The 18,387-nt window shown below is 44.7% G+C and overlaps 1 protein-coding gene and 1 pseudogene across 4 annotated transcripts in view; both read right to left on the bottom strand.

The window, feature by feature from the left end:
* The window catches only part of LOC147612814 (rhodanese-like domain-containing protein / PPIC-type PPIASE domain-containing protein), a 53,276-nt gene that overhangs the window by 27,254 nt on the left and 7,635 nt on the right, over positions 1-18,387 (bottom strand). The window lies entirely within an intron of this gene.
* Positions 15,635-17,794, bottom strand: LOC147612815 (uncharacterized; annotated as a pseudogene).

Here is an 18,387-nt window from a genome sequence, read left to right as displayed (position 1 = left end):
GCTCCCAAGAGATACCACTGTCCTTACTATTCCTTGTGGTCGTGACAATTGTAGCATGGGTGCTTGCGGCAGCGTGTTTATGATTGATTGATTGTGATTAGCGCCTAATAAAAGAGAACTCTTGAAGTTCACAAAGACATTATCCATATCAGTCATGAGACGACGCAGCCAAACACACTCAACAGTAGTAGTGTAGGCTGCTCTGTACTCTGCCTCAGGCCATTGTGGTCTGTTTCTTGCTTAGCCAAGAAATGCATGAAGAGCCAAGAAAGAAACAATTTCCACTAGTGGAATGTCTGGTATCAAAATCACCAGCCCAATCTGAATCACTGTAAGCGTATAACTGCATGTCACCCCCCTCAGGATAAAGCAATCCAAGAGACAAGGTACCCTACAAATATCGGAATACACGCTTCACAGCTTGCCAATGTGACAGTCGCGGGCTGTGCATGAATCTGCTCAATTGAGAGACTGCATACTGAATATCTGGCCGTGTAGTACACAAGTAAATAAGGCACCCAACAGCCTGAGCATATGTAGTGGCATCAAAGGAAATACTGTCATCTTGTAGTGACAGTTTCATCCCAGGCTCCATAGGAGTGCTAATAGACTTGCAATCCTGAAATTTAAACTTTTCCAGACGTTTAGCAACATACCGAGATTGCAACAACCTAATACCTCTGTTATCCTGCACAAACTGTATGCCCAAATAGTAGTGTACGAGTCCCAAATCAGACATGTCGAATGTCTGTTGCAGTATCTCTTTAAAAGCTGCAATTTTGTCATCATTTGATCCCATGAGCAAAAGATCATCTACATAAAGACTGATGACCATCAGATCTTTCTCTTCTTTCTTTACATACAAAGTGGCTTCGGATGGACTGTTCACAAATCCTTGAGTGAGTAGGAAAGCATCTATCTTTGCATACCAAGCTCGTGAAGCTTGTTTCAAACCATACAAGGCCTTTTTCAGCCTGCATACTTTCCCTTCATGACCATGTTCTGCAAAACCTATGGGCTGATATACATAAACTTCCTCCTCCAGGTCCCCATGTAGGAAAGCAGTCTTAATGTCCAACTGGTGAACAACCCAACCACGATGTGCAGCCAATGCAATGACACACCTAAGTGTCGACATACGGGATGTAGGAGCAAATGTCTCCTCATAATCAATGCCCTTCTTCTGTGCATAGCCCTTTGCAACTAGACGGGCTTTGTACCTGTCAATGGATCCATCTGCATGTCTTTTCAACTTATAGACCCACTTAGTACCAATTGCTTTCTTGCCTTTGGGCAGATCAACCAAATCCCATGTTTGATTCCTTTTAATAGAATCAAGCTCATCTTGCATGGCTTTGTTCCAATGCACATTGTCTCATGCATCCACAAATGAATCAGGCTCATCATCATCCTGTAAACTGGCTGCCATAACCATATTCAAATCCATGATGTGTGCATGCTCATTGGTCCGTGTCTCCCTACAAGTACGACCAGCAAGAGGACCCTCTAGATGGCTGTCCTGTAATGTCCTCAAATACCATCTAGGTATGTGTCTGACCTGTGCTGCCTGCTGCCCCATATTTGGTTCAGCTTCTGGCTCAATTTGCTGCTGAATTTCTGCACCACCTTCATGATTTGCTGGCTGTCCTGTACCCTCATGAGTTGGATCACCAACTGTGGAATGAAACTCCATAGGTAGTAGACCTTCAAACACATCATTTTCAGCCTGATTTGCATCATAACCAGCCATGGATATTTCTGATTTTTCATCAAAAATCACATCCCGACTAGTGAATATCTTCCTGGATAGTGGGTCATATAAACGGTAGCCCTTGCTCTCACGGCTATACCCAACAAAAATGCATTTTGTGGCTTTATCATCCAACTTCCTCCTCGACTCTTTGGGTATGTGTGCATATGCAAGACACCCAAAAATACGAAAATGTGATACCGAAGGCTTGCGGCCATGCCAAGCCTCAAAAGGAGTAATGGAAACCAATGCCTTTGTGGGACATCGATTCAAAATATGACAAGCACACATGACAGCTTCCACCCAAAAGATATGTGGTAGCTTCTTTGCCTTTAGCATACATCTGGCCATCTCCATGAGTGACCGATTCTTCCTTTCTCCAACCCCATTCTGCTGTGGAGTATAAGGAGTAGTATACTGATGTTTTATACCTCTACTCTCAAGAAAGGAATTCAACATGTGTGACATATATTCCCCCCCTCGGTCAGAACGGAGAGTCTTAACCTTGCATCCTGACTCTGTTTCAGCAAGTGCTACAAAGGCCAAAAATGCATCATATACCTGTGATTTCTGTGTCAAAGGATAGACCCAGCATATACGAGAGAAGTCATCAATAAATGTAGCAAAATAGAAGCAACCTCCTAATGACTTCGTCTGCATGGGACCACAAAGATCACTGTGTATAAGCTGCAACTTTGCAGTTGCTCGTAGAGCCTGATCACGTGGGAAGGAAAACCTATGCATTTTTCCCAAAATACATCCTTCACAAATGTGATCTGGAGGCCTCTCCATGAGAGGTAGGTCTATAAACATGTTATGTCGCTGCATAAGCATAAGACTACCAAAATTTACATGCCCCATGCGAGCATGCCATAACTCCGCATCAACCATAGCTGGAGTAAGAGTGAATGCATTATAAGCAGACTGATCCACTAGCTGAAATGCATCCAACTGATAAAGTCCATGACATAATGTACCAGTAAGCATCAAGGTCAAAGCATTAGCTTTGTCTCTGACCATGCATTTATCATCATCAAAGTGGACTTGCATACCACAATGTGCTAAAGAAGAAATGGACAACAAATTCTTCTTTATTCCTGGTACATATAAGGCATCTGTAAGGCGAAGAATAGAGATATCAATGGCTGTGAGCTGAATCTCCCCAATGCCACGAACTGGATATGAAGCATTGTTGGCACACTGAACAGTTTTGCCAACAGGGGTAGGGCTTACATGACAAAACAAATCCCTGCGAGATGTGATATGCTTTGAAGCACCACTATCAAAGTACCAAGTACATGCATACTCTGTCATACTGAGTGCCTGTGAAGACCAAGAGGCATCATAGCTGCATGTATAGAAACAGTAATCCCTGTCCTCAACAAAAGAAGCAGTCTCTGGAGAGGCTTTAGAGGCATTATTTACAGACATCCCAGATTCCTTTGCCTTCTCTTTGGCAATCCTCTTTCTACACTCTGTGATGTAGTGACCTGGCTTCTTACAGTAATGGCATTTGCCCTTCTTCTTGGGCTGTCCATCACCTTTCTTGGTATCCTGAGATGAACCACCATCACCTGAATTTTGATTTGAACTCTTTGGCTGAGATTTGCCTTTCCCCTTTTGACCTGTAGTAAATGCTTGTTCAGCACTTGTGTTCATATTCATATTCTTCCTCATTTGCTCTTCTTGTAGCAAGAGAGCAACAAGTTCCTGATACTTGAGGGGTTCAACAGCATTCCTCATGCTGAGGTTCAAAGAGGTATGAAACGCCAAGTAAGATCTTGGCAAAGAGTGCAAGATGGTGGACACAAGCTGTGTCTCAGGAATAATCTCATCCACATTGATGAGTTGCTCTCTCAAATCCTGCAGCTTGTTTAAGTGGCTAGACATATCATCTCCTTCATGCATTTTCTGATTTTCCAGCTCTTTTTTCAAAAACGAGATCCGAGCCTCATTACGAGCAGCATACATCTGCTCCAAAGTCACCCATGCATTCTGTGAAGAGCCGGCTGAACGAATATGAGGTATAATAGACCTCTGTACTGACAATGCAATGAGTGACAAGGCTTGTGCATCTCTAGCATCCCATGTCTTCTGAGCATTTGTTCTTTGAACATGCAATGGCTGACCCGGAGCCTGTACCTGTTGTCCTCGTCCACGAGCACCCCCTTGGGGAGGAGTCTCTGGAGCCAATGGACCTGGACGTGGTTCATCACCACTAACAAAATCCCAAAGACCTTTTGCCACGAGCACATTTTTCAGCATAAAACTCCACAAGGAGTAGTTCGTGCCGTCCAATTTGTCTTCCTTAGACAAATACGTGAATACATCACTCTGCTATTGATTTGCCATTATGCCAATGCACAATGTTGTACCTGTGTATCAAAAAACCCAATAGCAAGAACCCTGAAAGCAACTGTACTCCACTGAATACGGTTAACCCAAATATGCATGCACTCTCAATCCTCTGAATGTGCAACACAATGCACCACTGACTGAGTAGAGCAACAAAAATGGCTTACACAGTGCCAAAATGCCCAAAAATTGCCCAAAGTTACTGCACCTAGAACCTTGCAAGAATCCTGTAGAGTTTTCTTTGCAAGAAAGTTTGCATGTATCTGCCAGAAGATTTTCACATAGAAAATAAAAATGCCCAAAATTCAAAATATGTAATGCTTACCACTACTGTACTGAGCAGTTTATGGTATTTGTAATGAACAAGTACAGTGGACTGTACTATGCAGGTACACAACACCTACAGTCGAGGTACTGTACGGAAGCCTGTACGGAAGCAAGAGGCGAAACTGCAGTCAACTGTAGACTTCAGATGTGCGCAGCAGGTACAGTCGCGGTACTGAACGAGTACAACCACAAGTCACCTGTACGGAATGAACAGGTACACAGCAAGTCGCCTGTACGGCTGTCTGCGCAGAACAATACGACTGTCTGCGCAGGACAGTACTGCTACAGGTGATGGCGGAATGAGCAAGTACAGTTGCCGTTGCAAGCACAGTGTACGGAACAAGTACTGTAGCCTGTACGGTGCTTTGTAGCTGTCGGCGAAGTTGTACGAGCAGCTGAAGGGTACAGTCGAAGCTAATGAACAGTACGGATGGTGGTGTTGAACAGTACGGGCAAGGCAAGGGCAGGCCAACCTGGTAGCTCTGATACCAAATGAAGGCTTCCAACTGTTAGGGTTAGGGTTTGGAGGTACTGCAAACACAAACGTGGGGAAGCAGAGAGAGAACACGACTCTTGTTGTGTATTCAGTTAAATAATGTGAAGTACAATAGCCACATAATAAAGTGACCTAAAAGATGTGTTCACATGTCCGGCCATAAAATGTGCCGGGTGGACCAAAACACTTATAAACTGTTTATAAGTGAAACTAAGCTAAATTGGGGAAAAAACCTCCACTACCTGAAGTAAAAAGTGCCCCAGTAATCTACTGATGATCACTAGCACTCCTCTGGGTGCATACACAGCATAAAACCCAACACCATTCTGTGAGAAAAAGAGAAAAGACAGTGGTTAGAAAATTCCTCTTGAAGTTTAAGAACTATTCGCCTATGGATGCAAAATGGATGCCAAAAGAGTACTTCAAGGCCTACCCAGATATTCTTCGAGTTTATGAGAAAGTAGTTGGTCTCAATGTATTTGAAGTACAAGCTTTAAACGTCTTGTGATCAAAATAGATTTAAGAGGGAGGGATCATTGTATATATTTATATTAAAATAGAATTGATCATTATCTTGCTTATCTAATGGTTAATTGGATATGCTCTAGTTTGGGTGGCAACAATGTCCGAAAGCCCAAGGAACAAGATTTGTATATGGAAGGCAATGGTGCTAGAAGACCCATTGGACGACAACAATGCCAGACATTTTTGGACTTCACAGTCGAGCGGTCATTGCAACCAGATGGCCCAGATAACTGTATTGGATTTTGCAGTCGGGCGGTCATTGCGGCCAGATGGCCCTGATGACTGTATTGGACTTCGTAGTCGGGCGATCATTACGACCACATGGCCCACATGACTATATTGGATCTCGGACGGTCCTAGTGACCAAATGGCCTTGAGCGACACTCTAAGCAGTTTCCCTCAAGAACCAGATGGCTCACCACGGTTTCCATGAAACCAGACAGGACAATCCATGAACACGAGGATCATTAATTGTGCAATGCATACTGATGTATGTTTGAATTTCTTTGACTTAGTGTGCTGTTTTTGATGTGTGGACAATGCTTAGATTTATGTATTTTTCATCATTGCATGCTCATTCAGAGTGCCTCCATCAACTGATGTGCCTCCATCAACTGATGTGCCACGTCGTCACCTGTTTGTACGACTGTATGGATCCCTACAGCCATGCAGAGCTGTACGGACATGTACGGAACTATGCAGGCATGTGCGGAGCTGTACGGACTGAAATTTTCAAAAACCCTAAAAACTACCTTTTTGGAGGCTTTCATCGCCCGAAAACCATTAAAACAAGTTTTATATCAATTTTCTTGCCAAAAAGAGCTTTTCCATGGTTTTCTTCATCGACAAGGCCATAGGAGTTCTGGAAATTACTCATGGGATGAGCGAGTGATTCTTGGATTTGGATCCGAACTTGAACTTGGACTTGGACTTGGATTGGAACTAGGACTTCGACTTCGACTTCGACTTGGATTGGAACTAGGACTTGGACTTGGATTGAAACCAGGACTTGGACTTGGATCTGGATCTGGACTTGGACTCGGATTCGTTGGCTTTGGATTTGAATATTGGATCTGGTACTAGCCCAATGAGAGATACTTGTGGGTCATCCCCGTGGTGTGCTCGGCATTAGAGATCTCGTGTCTTGACATCGACATCGATCTGGATATCCTACATCAGCATATCTATTTGTTTTGTATTCATTGATTGTATTGATCCTAGCCAGCGTGCCCGTGGATTGTTCCTAAATAAATTCCTGAAAGGGGGGGGGGGGGGGGGCTTGTTCCCCGCTCAGTATGCTGTATTGTGTAAAACCCCTATATCTCTCTCTCTCTCCCCCCCTTCTCTCTCTATTCTTATCTCTTGGACACGTGGCTGAATCTGTCACTGCACGCTCCATTGGCCTTACAACACTAGGAGCCGAAGTTGGGCTAGCCCCCCCCCCCCCCCCCCCCCCCCCCCCCCCCCCCCCCCCCCTCTCGGTATCTTTATTACCAACAGAGTGTTCCAATACAAGAGAACAGGTGCCAGAGAGTAAGCACTCTACAAGCTCGCACAAGATACATCCAGAATATGATGAAAACAAATAAAACAAATGCCTAAGACCTCGATCTCAGCCTTCAGAATTCTTCGGGCACAGCCATACTCTAGTATGTGATCACACCCTCTAGCAATAGAGCTGTCCCGAATAACCAGCCATGAAAACCTTACCTATGGCCACCCAAAGGTTCAACCCTTAGAGCCACAGGCCTCATGCAGGTTCAAACACTATATGCCTTCGATTTCGTCGCGAAGAACCTTGCTGAATTGGACAGTACAGCTCTGTTTTCAGCCCAAAATCTTGCCGGACAGGTCACCCCAAGTGTAGAGAAGGGTGAGCCCAGACCTTTGGAGCATCAGAAATCAGGCCCTATGCCTGCTGTCCAGCAGTCGACCAGCCCCAGAGATGAGCCAAAAGAAATCGCATGCATCAAATGAGAGAGAAAGGAGTCATCTCTGCCTATGGCACCGGTAGGAGCAAGCAATCAGCCTTTATGCAGCCCTGGAAGCAATCGACCAGCCACAGAGATGCTGTCCAGCATGCAAACTGACACCTGTCAAAACCCTAGAGCGTCCCACACCAAAAAACTGCTAGAAGTAGACGCCTAGCTGATATTTGGCTTCTCCCCTCCCAAATTAGCAACTCGTGGAGATAATATTGCATGTAGAGCTGTCCACCCTTGAGTAATGGTCAAGTTTCATTAAAAATTGGTCCAACTGATGGAACACTCTATAAACTGTCCGCCCAAACTTAAGTGTATGTGAACACTTTATAATTTGTCTGCCCAAATTTAAGTGTATGTGAACACCTGCACTCATAAACCTTAGTATAATAAAATATAAGTTGTAAATTGACTTTGGGGTCACTTACCACCTGCAAAACACATAAGACCACGCCCAAACTTAAGTGTATGTGAACACCTACACTCATAAACCTTAGTATAATAAAATATAAGTTGTAAATTGACTTTGGGGTCACTTACCACCTGCAAAACACATAAGATCATTGCCTCAATCCCAAACAAGTGTGCCATCCACAAGGTTTCCAGAGTCCCCGGAGCCCATGGACAATCACATGCAGAAATACCGGGTAGTGTCCAAGTAGCTAAGACAAGTCATTCATGCATGTCAAATCACACAAATGCTTTATGCACAATATTCTGGATTCCATCTCCCAACTTATTCATCTTGTACAGAACCCGTCTCGGGCACCGCTCATACATGTACAAGGAATGCTCACCGGGGTGTCCACCCTTCCATGAGACTTCATCACCATCCCAGGAACTCTCACCAGGGTATCTACCCTTCCATGAAGCCCTTCCACTTGTACTAGCCATGCCAGGAACTCACACCAAGATATCAGTCCTTCCATGGAGCCCTTCCACATGTAGTAAACCATGCTAGGAACTCACACAAGGATCTCAATCCTTCAATGGAGTCCTTCCACATGTATTAAACCATGCCTAGAACACACAAGGTCTATACCTACCCTTCCATGGTGTTCCTCCACATGTGTATAGTCAAGAATATGACATTCTCCTTGGCTTCTAATCAATTGTCTGCAATCTGAAAAGCAGCCAAATAAACCTATAGAAGATCCAAATAATCCTTGAAGTAGTCTTCATCTACCCACTTCGTATCCAGAGCAGGGTAGTTCTTAAACTTCACAAAAAACCTACGAATAAGCTTTCCACCAACAGCTCTCTGTTCCTTACGAAACACAATCTGTTCCGGTTGAAGCACTTCTTCAAGCTCATCAATTTCGAGTTGATCCACAATAACCGGCTCAAGCGGCTCAGGACCCACATATTTCTTGAGGAGGCTAACATGAAATAGGGGTGGACTTCTGAAGGTCAAGGGCAGGGATTTCCCAGCCAAGAAAAGGTCAAGAATTCTGTATTTGTTTTCAGATTTACATCATTCTAATAAAGCAAATACACCATCCATGGTGGGGGCCCTACAAAGGGTAATTGGGACCCAATACTGGGTCCTCTCCATCTCCCCCTTCTCTCTCTATTTTCTGCACATCTCCTTTCAGTTTGTGCGTTAATTTCCGTCGCGAAAAGAGTGCTGATTTCTGAGTTTTGAAGTACCGATCTTTCTCCGAAGCTTCCGCATATTACAGTGGTATCATAGCCTACTTCAAGGACAAAGATTCAGCAAAGAAAACCAAAAAAATTTTTCTCGCTCGTGTGGTTGGTTTTTAGACGCCGGTGGACTACCCCTTTCAGAGTGACTCCTGTCCCTCAAAGGACGGTTGGTTTTTAGCCTCCGGAAGTCTCCCACACAGATAGTGGATGGTCAGATTGCATTCCGGAAAGGAATTGCATTTTCCTGCTATGGCAAGCTTCGGCGACGAGAGAGACCCAGAACCATGGAACCAGAGTGCACCAGGCAGCCCAGCTAGGGCACCAGGCTTGAGTGTCACAGACATGTTCCAGCAGATGATGCGAGCACTCGCAGAACAGACAGCCAAGTTGGATGAGCAGAAGGCGCGGATCTTGGCTCTGTAGGAGCGTACCCAACCTGCAGCGTCGCGTTTTCTATCTCCTCCTTCCCCTCCTTCCGTATCCCAGATACCAGATCCTCGTCACAGGGACCCTCTCACGGGGTCACAGCCGCAGCCAAGCTCCTTGCTTGAGTTGCAAATGCGTGCATTGGAGATCCGACAACGAGAAGACGACGCCATGCGACGCGTGGAACACGAGTGTTACCTCAGAGCTTTGGACGCCAGATTGACACCGACGACGCCCTCGAATCATTTTCCCGAGAAAATGAATTTCAGTAGGTATAATGGTAAACTCGACCCCACAACTCTTTATTCATGGTTACATCAATTTGAAGCTTACTTTGCCGCAGTGAGGAAAACAGATACTGACATAGTGATCTTAGCCAGTTGGTACTTGGAAGGTGAGGCCATTCCTTGGTGGACTCAGTGGACTCATGCCCACACCAGTGCAGGCATGGCAGCTTATGTGTGGGACGAGTTCGTCTGCGACCTTAAGCAGCGGTTTCTATTGCCCCACTACCTTGAGCGACTCGAAGACGAGTTCAGGGGAGCGCGTCAGAACGCGCAACCAATCCTTCAGTTTGCCAATAAAATTTCGACCTTACGTCTACAATTAGGCTTATCTGATACGGACAAGAAAGGGCAGTTTTTGTATGGCCTAGACACGCAAATCCAATGGGAGGTGCGTATGTTTAGGCCAGCCACCTTTGAGGACGCACTCTCGCTTGCAGAGAGTACAGAAATGAAACACAATAGTGGCAAGCCCAAGACTTCCCAGCTGAACCAGACGGGGTCTTCCCCAGGACAGAGCCCGAGAGCCTCTAGCTCCAAGAACTCGAACAATGCGTCTAAGCTTACTCCAGACCAGAAAGCGGAGGCAGGCAAGACAGGTGGCAAGTTGAGTGCTGAGGAGCTTTCTCACTACAAGAAGGAGGGTAGATGTTTCTTTTGTCATACAAAAAGACATACTTCTCGGGATTGTCCGAAGAAGCGTCCAAATGCCGCCGCCGCCTCTACAGCCTCCGTGGTGAGCTCAGCTCCCACACAAACCCCAGTGGTTAACCCTAGTTCTTCAAACCCCGGTGCTTCAGTTGGAGCAATTATTAGCCGGAAGCTAGAAGATAAGCAAAAGGGCGCCCATGACCAGGAGTATGAGGCTTGAGCGCAATGAATTGCTCAAGTCCCTTGGCTACATAGGTGGCCAGAGAGTCGTTGTCTTGTTTGACAGTGGCAGCACGGAGGATGTGGTCACGGAACAAGCCGCTAGGCGTGCCCGTTTCGAGCTGACTCCGGTGGACAAACGGGTTGAGGGTTTTAGCACAGGTATGACAACAAGCGTCAAGTATGAAGCTCTAGGTGCTAAGTTAGTGATTCAGGGCATAGAGTTTGTGCGTGACTTTATGGTTGCCCCTCTTGTAGGAGCAGACATAATTTCGGGTATCCAGTGGTTTCACAAGTTTCTTCCTGATGTCAAGTGGGACAAGCAGACGTTCTAGATCAATCGGAATGTGTCAAACACCCTGGTGACCATTAAGTGTGAGCCAGGTATCCCAAACTTTCCGCTCATAAGCCACTTGTAGGCTAAGCGAGCAATCAGGAAAGGCGCACAGTGTGCGATGATTTACATCCAGACAGCCCAAACGGTGGCCAGTGCTTCCGAGAAGTACTCGGTTCTCCATGAAAAGTTCCAGAAGATTTTTCTTCGGGACAGTCTCCCTCCCCAGCTCCCCCTCGTCCAGACCGGAGGATCACAGGATTGACCTTCTCCCAGGCTCGCAACCCCCGAGCAAGTTTTCGTACCGCCTTTCTAAGGCAATGGAATCGGAGTTGGACCGCCAACTCCAAGAATTGTTGCAAGCTGGCTTCATCCGCCCCAGCGTGTCGCCATTTGCAGCACCGATCTTGTTTGTCAAGAAGAAAGATGGGTCTTCCCGGTTGTGTGTCGATTATCGTGCACTCAACAAGCTAACTATCAAGAGCAGATTCCCGATGCCTCGAATTGACTATATTCTCGAGAGGCTGAATGGAGCAAAGGTGTTCTCAAAATTGGATTTAAAGAGTGGGTACCACCAGGTACGGATTGTAGAGGGGGACATCTCCAAGACAGCCTTCCGTAAAGAGCGGGCCCACTATGAATTTGTGGTCATGCCATTTGGTTTGACGAACGCCCCAGCTACATTTAACCGCATGATGATGCGTATTTTCCGGGATTTGATTGGAAAGTGTGTGTTCATATTTCTGGACGACATACTCATTTTTTCAGCTAGAATTGGGCAGCATGACATTGATGTGGAGAAAGTCCTTAAGTTGCTGGAAAGCAACGAGCTCTATGTCAATGAAAAGAAGTCAAAATTTTATCTGTTCCAGGTGCATTACTTGGGATATATAATTAGTGCTGAAGGCATTCGACTTGATCCGGCTAAAGTGGCCGAGATTGTTAACTGGGAAGTACCGCAGACAGCTTATGACATTAGATCATTTGTGGGTATATGCCAGGCATATTCTACCCACATCGACAAGTTTTCTAATCTCTCGGCAGATCTAACCGATCTGCTAAAGGAAGTGAAAACAAGAAGGCAAAAGATTCGAATGACTCCACGAGCGTTGGAGGCATTCCAGAACCTCAAGGTGGCTTTATCAGAAGCGCCTTGTTTAGCCGTTGCCTCGTGGGACGAACCATTTCAAGTGATCACCGATGCGAGTAACATTGCAATTGGAGGTGTATTGCAACAGAATGGTCATCCAATAGCTTACATGTCTCGTAAGTTACTGCCCACCGAAAAGAACTACTCAATCTATGATCGTGAACTCCTAGCAGTTATACAGGCCTTGAAACATTGAAAACATTTCCTGTATGGCCATGACTTCGAGGTTCGCACTGACCATCAGGCATTGCGCTGGATTCAGACGATGCCAAGTGCACAGTGGAGTGATCGACAACACCGCTGGAGTCAGATATTCCAGCAGTTCGGTGGTATGATTGAATACCTTCCAGGAAAGGCCAATCCAGTGGCCGACGCTTTGAGCAGGAAGGGACAAGTATCTACGATTCAGACCACTAGACTTGACCTTGTTGGTACAGGACTAGAGGACATGAAGCACACGTACGCGGATTCCGAGGAATTCGGTACTCAGTGGGAACAGGCATTGGATGCCACAGGACCATGCCATTTTCTGATACGCGATGGTTGGCTTTTCTACAAAGGCCGACTATGTGTCATGAAGTCATTCAGGGCAGCTCTTCTCCATGATGCCCATGACTCCATTACAAGTGGTCATAGGGGCATGAATTCGACTCTGGAGAAATTAGAACGGCAATACTATTGGCCAAAGATGAGGCGTGATGTGTTTACATACGTACAACGCTGTGACATTTGTCAAAAGGTGAAAGCTCCTCGTGGAAAGAAGATAGGATTGTTACAGCCCTTGCCAATTCCTGATAGGTCCTTTCCAAGACATTTCGATGGGCTTTGTCACAAATCTGCCTCCCAGTTTGAGTAAGCGTAATATGCAGTGCTTAACTATTGTTGATAGGTTTAGCAAATTTGTTATGCTTATTCCTTGCAGGGCCAATGTGACTGCCGAGGATGTTGCCCAGTTATTCATTCGGCATTGGTACCCGATTGGCGGGATTCCTAGGACCATAGTGTCAGACCGAGATGCCAAGTTTACCAGTCATTTTTGGAGGGCATTGTTTGATAATTTTGGTGCTAAGTTGAATTTTTCCAGTGCATTCCACCCACAAACAGATGGCCAGACAAAGATATACAACCAGTTGGCCTTTGATGTGCTGAAGTGTTATGCCCACGATCAGCAAGGTAAGGGGGAATCGTTTTTGCCTTTAGTTCAAGCTGTTTTGAATGACTCTTTTTCTTCAGCTATTGGCAGGACTCCATATGAGGCAGCGTTTGGAAGACCTTTCCAGTCGTCGTTAACCAGGACTTCGTCTTCAGCACCGAAGGCGAACAGAGTGACGGAGTCTTACCACGAGATCCTAGAGTCAGTAAAAGGCAGATTGGCTAAAGCACAACACTCGACAGGCCAATAAAGACCGAAGGGATATGAAGTTTTCGGAAGGAGATTGGGTTTATCTTCGGATTATGAAGCAAAGATTGAAGCAGGTGGGCAAGCGATGCCCAAAGTTGTCTTTCAGGAGCTTCGGATCTTTTCCCATCCAAAAAAAGATTAATGAGGTGTCTATGCAGTTAAAGCTACCTCCGAGTTGGACTATGCACGATGTATTTCATGTCAGTTGGTTAAAGCCATATGCAGGTCCACCCCCTTCAGAGGTTACAGACGAAGCGGAACCAGACATTGTGGATGAAGCAGAAGTAATGGTTCCAGAACAGATCCTTCTGCACCGTTTCAAGCATGGCTCAAGCCGAAGACTTCGACAGTTCCTCACGAAGTTTCAGGACCGAGAAACTCATGAAGCGGTATGACTCGACAAAGAATTTTTCGAAGACTATCCGGCATTATTGATGGATTATTTGGAGGCTATGCAGCTAGTCCAAGGTCAGATGTGCACTGTCTTGCACATGAAACAGTGCCAGTCCGCACTGTGAGTCTCCCTCTAGAATGATGTCAGTGGTTCTTTGTATCTGGTATGGTACCAGATGCCAGATCACTGAGTAGATAATGGTTAGGACAAGGGGCCAGCCCATAGGGCTACCCCGGAGCTGAGTGTGGGCATGGGAATGGTGTAGAACCACCCCCATGAGGGCCAAGAAGGCCCAGGCTGGACCCACCAGCCATGGAAGGGCTGTAAGACAGTCCTAAGGCAAGAATAAGGCCATTTTCAGGAGGTTACAGCCTTCATAGGGCTGTAGGGCAAGTATGGGGCAGCCCATACAGGCTGTCCAGTCCATGGATTGTGGGCAAAGGCTATGCCCAGCCTTCTAGAAGCAAGCGCCTGCCTCCCCAGCTTGCTAGGGAAAAAACGTAGCTTTTATTAGGATTTATTTGAGCATTTAATGCTGATTTTACTCAATCGTGGGAATATGATGCTGGCCGCTTGCTCTTATACTGGCCGACTGCCCTTGAAGAGTAATATAAATAGGAGAGGTCCACAATTCCATCATTCATCTCAGTATTCACCAAGAGCTCAAGCCAATCAAGGGCCAGACAAGCCAAGGAGATTGCTAAGCAAAGGGGTGGACTTCTGAAGGTCAAGGGCAGGGATTTCCCAGCCAAGAAAAGGTCAAGAATTCTGTATTTGTTTTCAGATTTACATCATTCTAATAAAGCAAATACACCATCCGTGGTGGGGGCCCTACAGAGGGTAACTGGGACCCAATACTGCGTCCTCTCCATCTCCCCCTTCTCTCTCTATTTTCTGCACATCTCCTTACAGTTTGTGCGTTAATTTCCGTCGCGAAAAGAGTGCTGATTTCTTAGTTTTGAAGTACCGATCTTTCTCTGAAGCTTCCGCATATTACAAAACAAAACAAACAAAAAAACAAAAAACAAGAAAACAAAACAAAACAATTACATGAATGAAAGAAACTTTAAGAAATAAAAAATAAAAAATAAAACACACACACACACACACAAAAGCATACACACACTTCTTCTTAATAAGAACTTAAACCTTTTGAGCAGCGATTCCACTAAACAACGCAAATAGCAAAACAAAGAACTATAAACTCTAGATCTAAAGCACTTAAGAGCCAGAACCAAACATTAAGCTAAACTTTAAAAAAGACTTCGACTCAAAAGTGCAACCATTAACTCCAATGTCTGTCTGAACATGAAGTGTAGGTTCATCAACTCTATCATGCATAGCGTGGACAATAAGCTACGACATCCCTACTCACGTCATCAATGCCCAAGAGTAGGTGCAGGTTTGTATAAGGTTAGTCCAAAAGAACATGCTTTATAAAACCAACAAATCGAGTTTCTATCACTCTCCGGAGGTGATGGGCATACTCAGCCATGATGGAGACTAGCACTCAAAGCCTGCTCTACGGTATAACAACAAAGAATCACAAAAAATAGGAAAGAACCAAACTAAGTCTATATTAAGCTAGAGCGAGAAAGAATTACAAGAAGACTAAACAAGGCCTACTCTGAGTTAAAACAACAAACCCTACTCTAAACTAGAACAGCCACTTTTACAAAAAAGATCATTAAATTATGAATTAAGTGGGCTTTTCAGCTCCCCACTTCTATAAAACTTACTCCTTATCATTTTAAACATTCCAAAAGTGAAATACCAAAGATAAACTTACTACGATTCATGAAAGAACGAACCTTTTTCAAAATCTTATTGAAACTATAACCTTTTTCGATAAGCAACAAAATAAGATGACATGATTGAGAGATAAAGGCAAATTTAGTAGAGCAAAGACAAGAGAATCTAAAAAGTTAAGAGCAGTTAACACCATACGTAGCTGTATCAGAAATATTGGAAGAAAAGTGTGGCATCCGAATGATCTTTTTAAGTTAGCATATTTGTGATATGCAGAGGAAGTCTTTGTATTGGTTGATCCTGTCACACAATATGCTCACACCGTCTTCTGTATCCTGAGTTTCGTGAGTTTAGCAATCCATTTCATTTACTTCAAACTTTAAAGAGATGAGAGAGAGAGAGATATGAACACTGTACACCAGATTGGGTCCCGAATTACCCACTGAAGGGCCCCCTATCCCGATAACGAGATAGTATTTGCTTTATTACTTTAGAGAGAATGACTTTGGACTGTAGATAAGCCAAACGCAAGATCTCGGAGGATCGGAGAGCGGCTGATCTGTACACTGCTGTAGAAACACCTCAATGACTTGATCTCGAGCCTATGCACTCCTCCCAAGGGCATGAGGAAGGGCTGCACACCTGAGGCTCAAAGAAGAAGAAGGTGGACTGTTCTACACACTGTTAGAATGCTGAAAACACATATGAATGCTGTGTTACCTTCACCAGATGACTGCTGAATGTGTTGATGATGCACAGAATGCTGGACACTGATGCAAACAACAGTTTCAGGGCTGGAAACTGCTGTAGACTGTTGCTTCAGGGCTGGAATCTGCTGTGAACAGAAACGCAGGTGTCTGGAGAGGGCTGTGGACTGAAACGCATGAGCAACAGATGACTGTAGTGCTGCTGCTGTACGGCTGGAGCAAAACGCAGATATGCAGGCTGAATGCTGCTGGTTTTCAGGCGTTAAACTATGATGAACTGTGGGCTGAATCTGGGGGACTGTAAGGGACTGAATCAGGGCTGCTTTTGTGCTGAAAACAGGCTGATTAGAGGCTGATAGCAGGCGCCTAGGGCTGGACTGAAGCTATGGTTCTCAAGGGCTGGAGAAGAGAGCTTATGGGCACTAGGGCTGGATTAGTCTTAGGCTGAAAGCAAGAGAGAGGAGAGCTCTTAGCACAATGAAGACTGAATGAGCAAAAGAGGCTCTAGGCAAGCCTATTTATACTAACTGGAGGTTGGTCATTTAATAAAGTTAATATTTATAAATGCCCAATAATGCAAATAATGATAAATAAATACTGATAAATATGGGAAAAATACCAGATAAATCCTAGTAAATTCCCTAAGGCTTTGGGGATGTTCTAAATGATGCACAGGCATATGTATGCATATTATGCAAGATGCAGAGTGCTTTCTGATGCAAACCCTAAGGCTTCTACTGACTCTACATGCATGAATGATTCTCTCCAAGTGGGTTAAGGGACTTGACTGACTGACTGACCCACTAAGGCTGAGGAATGACCTACGTAGCTCGTGCCCGACTTATCCTGGACTGAGGATGTACAATGGGGTCACGGCGTACGACAAATATCATCCTACTGGGTTCTAAAACTGTACAAATGTTGCACTTCTGATGATGAGCCATCTTGTCACCATGCACTGAGTGCAGAGTGCATGTGACAATATTCAGGTTGTAAGCATTTGTCATAAATATCTACTATGAAGCCTAAAGATGATGAGTGATCTTAAGGTCTAAAACAGCACAACTATCGCTATTCGAGGTGCGGTTAAGTTCGCAAAATTCCTTGGGATAGATCCCTCCACCTAAGGAATTTGGATTGATATACAAAAACTCTTGAAAGAAAGGAATGTCGGGAACGAAGACGTCATCTACAAAACGTCTCACATTACAAAGTTTGTGAAGAAAGACTGGACAAGTATCAGCAGAAATAAGGCGTTCCATAAAATCAAACTCATAAGTAAAAAGATAAAAATTAGCAAGAAAGACGGCACAATTGGTACCCATGGGAATACCAATTGCTTGCTTAAATAAAGAGTCGCCTAAGGATATATAAAGGTTATCTAGGAGAAAATATAACCAAGTACAAATGTCATCTTTGCCTACAATTTTGGTGAATCTTTTCTTTCTCTTATCTACATCTTGATTTTTACTTTTTAACCAAGAAAAATCAAAATGCAAAGCTGACTTTTCTACCAATAAAGCCTTGCATCTATCCTTTTCTAATCTATAGACAAAAACTTTCGTTATAAGGGATCTAATCCTTACATGTAAGTCTTCTTAAGTCTAGTTGGTGTATAAGGTCGTGAAGTCGAAGGTTTGTAGGCATAAAGGAGACCAACGTTTTTTTCAACTGGCCTTTGGCCCAAGATCCTCCCATAGTTACCAAATTTCACCGTCCCTAGACAACTGCCCATAGGCGCTTATTTAACCACCCGTAGGCGATGCCGCCGAGAAAGCACCAAGGGGATTTTGAACCCAGGATCTCTTGGTCCTAGGCAAACACCTTCACCACTTGAGCTATCACCTCATTGGCCAAGGAGATGACTTTTCAACCAAGCTCAAAGGAGTTTAAGAATTTCAAGATGGGAACTACTCCTCTACAGAGTCTTTTAAGACCCAACTCTGCAGACACACGTCAACATCTTTAAGAAGATTTTTCCAAAGGTCA

This window comes from Cibotium barometz, chromosome 45 (assembly GCF_041138505.1).
Source record: "Cibotium barometz isolate CiBa-2024 chromosome 45, ASM4113850v1, whole genome shotgun sequence".
Taxonomy (NCBI): domain Eukaryota; kingdom Viridiplantae; phylum Streptophyta; class Polypodiopsida; order Cyatheales; family Cibotiaceae; genus Cibotium; species Cibotium barometz.
This window is presented reverse-complemented; position numbering and strand designations above follow the sequence as displayed.